Raw genomic sequence first — 6,000 nt, forward strand, 5'->3', positions numbered from 1 at the left:
TATTACTATTGCAGAAAGGTCTCACAGTTTGGCATTCTTTTTTATTTTTTCCTTTTCATTCAATTATCAGTAGTACTAGAGGCCCAGTGCACGACATTCGTGCACTGGGGGAGGGGAGGACCCTCAGCCCAGTCTGCGACCTCTCACACCTAAGCTGGCAGGTGGACATCCCCCGAGGAGTCCTTAGTGCTGCTGCAGAGGTAGGAGAGGCTACCACCACTGGCACTGTGCTCGCCAGCCATGAGCCCAGCTTCTGGCTGAGTGGCACACCCCCTTTAGGACTGCACTAACCACCACGAGGCAGCTCCTGCATTGAGCGTCTGCCCCCTGGTGGTCAGTGTGCATCATTGCAACCAGTCGTTCCACCATTTGGTCGATTTCCATATCAGGGTTTTATTGTATAGGACTAGTGGCCCGGTGCATGAAATTCATGCACGGGGGAGGGGGTGTTCGTCAGCCCAGCCTGCACCCTCTCCAATCTGGGACCCCTCGAAGGATGTCCTACTGCTGGTTTACAGGGATTGGGTCTAAACCGGCAATCGGACATCCCTCTCGCAATCCGGGACTGCTGGCTCCTAACCGCTCACCTGCCTGCCTGCCTGCCTGATTGCCCCTAACCACTCTGCCTGCGGCCTGCTCACCCCCAGCTTCCCCCCACTGCCGGCCTGCTTGCCCCCAACTGCACCCCTGCTGGCCTGTTCACTCCAAACTGCCCCCCTCCCCCACTGTCCTGATCACCTCCAACTGATCCCCACTGATGGCTTGCCCCCAACTGGCTCCCCTGCTGGTCTGCTTACCCCCAATGGCCCTGCCCCCCACCAGCCTGATCACCCACAACTGCCCTCCCCTCTTGGCCTCTAACCGCCTCTACCTTGGCCCCGCCACCATGGCTTTGTCCAGAAGAATGTCCGGAAGGTCTCCTGGAAGGTCTCCCAGTCTAATTAGCATATTACCCTTTTATTAGTATAGGTAGAGGCCTGGTGCATGGGTGGGGGCTCGCTGGTTTGCCCTGAAGGTGTCCCGGATCAGGGTAGGGGTTCCCTTGGGGTGTGGGGCGGTCTGGGCAAGGGGCCTGTGGTGGTTTGCAGGCTGGCCACACCCCCATGGGTTGAGGGTGCCCACTGGGGGGGCGTGGCCAGCCTGGGTGAGTGCTGCTGGCTGTTTGCAGGCTGGCCAAGCCCCCCAGCGTGGACCCTCCCCCCATGAGGGTGTGGCCAGCCTGGGTGAGGAGCTGAGGGCTGTTTTCAGGCTGGCCACACCCCCTTCAGGGTGGGGGTCCCCACTTGGGTGCCTGGCCAGCCTGGGTGAGAGGCTGAAGGCTGTAGGCTGGCCACGGCCCTGGGCAACCCAGGCTCCCAGACCCTCCTTTAGAGGAGGCCACAGCGGCTGGAAGCAGGTATCTGGGATTTATTTATCTTCTATAATTGAAACTTTGTAGCCTTGAGCAGAGCCCACAGCCAGCCAGGGCAGGTGAGAAGCTTGGCTTCCTCCATCGCCAGGGGCAACCCAAGCCTCCTGCTTGCTCCAGCTCAGTGGCTGCCACCATCTTGGTTGGGTTTATTTGCATACTCACTCCTGATTGGCTGGTGGGCATGGTTCATGGCCATGGCTTGTGGGTGTAGCGGAGGTAAGGTCAATTTGCATCGTTCTCTTTTATTAGAAAAGATATTGTAAACAACACCTTCCTTCCTATCCTTTTTGAGTTAATCCCAAATTCTTTACCTGTAGTGGTAACCTCTGTTCTGATTTCTTCCACTATAGATAAATTTTCTGCATCAGTAGCCAATAAAATATCTTAGACTTCAAAATATCCTAATCTTCTACTTTTGGGGCAAAACCAATTCATATTTATGGTTAAATGTATAGTTTTGGTTTTCTCTTGTGTAATTAAAATCTTGCTAACATTTAAGTTAGTTAGTTGGTGGGCAATTCTTGTGGGTATGTGGACCTAATAGATGATGATTTGATATAAACATTTCTTTGTATTTCCTTTGATATTTCTCCAACTATCTACAATGTTATAAGCAACAAATATAATAATCATGTCTTTAGGCCAAAGAGTAATGAATAGTTTACACTATGATAACAAAATTTGTTCTAAATAAAAATGTGATTCCTGTAGAATAATGTATCACTGGACATAATCCTATACAATAAAAGGGTAATATGCAAATCAACCGAATGGCGGAATAACTGGTCACTATGATGCACATTGATAACCAGGACCAGGGGTAGATGCTCAATGCAGGAGATGCCCCTTGGTGGTCAATGTGCTCCCACAGGGGGAGTGCCGCTCAGCCAGAAGCCGGGCTCACAGCTGGCAGTGGCAGGAGCCTCTCCTGCCTCCACAGCAGCGCTAAGGATATCTGACTTCTGGCTTAGGCACGCTCCTCGAGGGCTCCTGGACTGTGAGAGAGAGCAGGCCAGGCTTAGAGACCCTTCCCCTAAGTGCATGAATTTCATGCATTGGGCCTCTAGTTATTTTATAAATGGGGAACTAAATATTTTGCAGTAATTCAATTAATTAGTGAAAAGCACAACTTCTTTGAAATTTCTACCAGACTATACCATATTTTAGTATATGTTAACCTATGTAAAGCACTATTTTTATATACTTTGATATAGAAAAGGAGATAATGATAAGGGCATTTTCTATTTCAGCTGTATTTCACAAGTAAATTTATTTTTTCTTTTCCTACATTTGAGTGTTTCAAAAGCAAGAAATCAGATCTCAGGAGACCTATGTCATTCTCCTGTTATAAGGAAACTTTATGACTTTGAGTCAATAATTCCATTTTCTGTGAGTATTAGGTACCGTATATAGAAAAATGAGAGGTGGACCACAGCTTTCTAATGTCTCTTCCAACTCTATGGCGATGTGCAATCTATGATTTTCCAGAATAGTTACATAGCAATTATTTTTTAAAATAAATTCTTTGAGGACAAACTACAGCTTTCAATTTGTCAAAAGATTGTACCAGGTTAGTTATATAGATAGTTAAGTAGATATATATAGAGATAGATATATCTTAATGAGCATTTGTGTATTTCTTTGGTGAAGATTAGTTATTGATATAGTGATGTATTCATTGGTTTAGTGGTCTAATAAAATGTTAATTTTATGATGATTAATTTCTTTCTAATATTTTGAGGAAACATTTCATTCAGTGTGATAAATCATCATCAGATTAACCAAGATATAATGTATAACATAGACATTTTGAAGGATATGATTACAAATTAGTGTCCATTTTTAGATGATAATTTAAATTCAATTAATCACTTTTCATATATTACCTAAATTGAAAAATGAACCATTTTAAAATTTCTTGTTTTTACATTAATTGCTGCATTATGCTTTAATAAATACAGGGGAAATTATTTTATGTATATATGAAAATTTTAACCTCTTCAATTAGTGGTTTTTTTTAAAGTCAGATAAAATTAATAAAATCTATCAAAGAGAACTATTACTTTATGTTTCTTTAAATAACTATAATCTGGACTCCCTTAGCAAAATGTAATCCCAACTGCTGCCATAAGGACAATCACACACTGGATTTTAGGGCCTATCTTATGTATTGGATCTCTGATAAGGCAATTTGGGGAGAAACTGACCTAAAATCAGTCCATTTAAAAGATTTTTCTGAGTCAATAAATAAATAAATAAATAAATAAATAAATAAATAAATAAGTCTATGTAAGTGGCAGCTGAAAGCTACTCTGTAACTATTGCCCCTAAATATAAAGAACAACAAACAGAAAGAGGGTCCTAAAGAAATCTGCTGAACAAGGAGTGGGAACATTGGCTTTTAAGGTGCTTGTTTCGTGGCAACCTGGTCAAAAATGAGGAATTTAAAAGTAGAAAGCTGCCCTAGCCGGTTTGGCTCAGTGGATAGAGTGTCGGCCTGCAGACTGAAGGGTCCCAGGTTTGGTTTCGGTCAAGGGCAAGTACCTCAGTTTCAGGCTATTCCCCCCAGGGCCATGTAGGAAGCAACCAATCGATGTGTTTTTTCGCACATCGATATTTCTCTCTGTCTTGCCCTCTCTCTTCTACTCTCTCCAAAAATCAATGGAAATATATCCTTGGGTGAGGATGAAAGAAAGGAAGAGAGAAAAAAATAAAGAAAGAAACAAAGTAAAAGTAGAAAGCTATAGACGATTGGACGAAAAAGCTATGGTACATATATACAATGGAATATTTCTCAGACATAAAAAAGAATGAAATCTTACTATTTCTGACAACATGGATGGACACAAAGGGTGTTATGCTAAATGAAATGTCATATAGAGAAAGGCAAATAGAATATGATTTCACTTATATGTGCAATCTGATGAACAAGATAAACAAATATGAAACAGACTCATAGATACAGAGAACAGACTGATGGTTGCCAAAGGGAAGGGGGTTTGAGGGACTGGATGAAAAAGGTGAAGGGATTAAGAAGTATAAATTGGTAATTACATGGAAAGTACAGCATAGGGAACATAGTCAAAATTTCTATATAATAAAAGGCTAATATGCAAATTATCCCCTTGGGAGTTTGATCAACTGGAAGTTTGACCAACCAGGAATTCGACCGCTCGTATGATGTGTGCTTACTACCAGGAGGTGGCACGGAATGAATGAAAGTCCTGGCTGGCAGCCAGCTGCTGGGGAAGGAAGGCCCTGATTGCCGCCCAGGCCTACAGACACTACCCATGCACAGATTTCGTGCACCAGGCCTTTAGTATTGTAATAACTATGTATGGAGCCAGGTGGGTACTGGAAATATCAGTGGGAACACTTTGTAAATTACTGTATCTGATAAAAAAATTAAATGGTAAAAAATAAAAAATAAGATAAAGTAAATGTAGAAGCCAGGCTCTTGATTTATCAACAGATTTTTCATGCTTACTATTAATTTTCCTCTCATGAATAAATTTACAATGAAATTACCTAGCTCTGGTTTGTCTAATCTATATTACCTCAGCCTTTCTAGTGGTTGTATAATCACCAAGTTCTGGGAATTAAATCATTTCCTGCTTGAAATATGTAGAGTGGCTTCTGTCTGACTAAAATAGACATCAATTAGTACCTGGTAGAGGCAGAATTGAAAACCCAAATCTAAACTTAATATCCATCCTCATTATATCAAATGGGGAAAATCCAGGAATTGCAATGTAGCCTCCTTGTCTTTAGGTCCAATGATCTTTTTACTGGACCACATTACCATAAGGAATCTGCAGGCTTTTTGTACAGAATTTCCTATAGAAATGACCATATCTATGCAAATTTAATTTGAGGAATTTACATTATTGTTTTGGGGAAGGACATATGACATATAGTTTAAGGATTTAAAGTACAGCTGCTAATTTCTTTATAGTAAAAATTTATCTATTTGACTATCTTTTAATATAATACTTCTGCATTTAATAGAATACTTCTGCATTTAAGTTTTTTTTTCAAATGCTCACCGATGTCATTTATCACTTATAACTATGTTTGTCAACCAGCATTTCCTTAGGAGAGCAGAGAATAGTTGAAAGTAAGAGATAGCAGCTTTGGGCATGGATGCATCTCATTAATCTAGCCTGTCCCCTCTGGCCGAGGTTGCAGTATCATCTCTGCCCTCCCTCCCTATTGCCATCAATCATTTGCTCTTTGGAAGTCTCACCTAATTCTTGCTTCTCTCTCATATCTGTTGACTTATTTTTCTCAACTTAAAAATACTAGAGCATCTGTAACCAGTTTGGCTCAGTGGATAGAGCATCGGCCTGCGGACTGAAGAGTCCCAGGTTCGATTCCGGTCAAGGGCATGTACCTTGGTTGCGAGCACATCCCCAGTAAGAGGTGTGCAGGAGGCAGCTGACCGATGTTCCTCTCTCATCGATGTTTCTAACTCTCTATCTCTCTCCCTCTATGTAAAAAATCAATAAAATATATTAAAAAAATACTAGAGCACAAATCGACAATAGCATAATTTTAATATAGCCAAAAGAGGCTTTTAATAGATAAAA

The sequence above is a fragment of the Myotis lucifugus genome, unplaced genomic scaffold (genome assembly GCF_000147115.1).
Source record: "Myotis lucifugus unplaced genomic scaffold, Myoluc2.0 scaffold_267, whole genome shotgun sequence".
In the NCBI taxonomy this organism is placed as follows: domain Eukaryota; kingdom Metazoa; phylum Chordata; class Mammalia; order Chiroptera; family Vespertilionidae; genus Myotis; species Myotis lucifugus.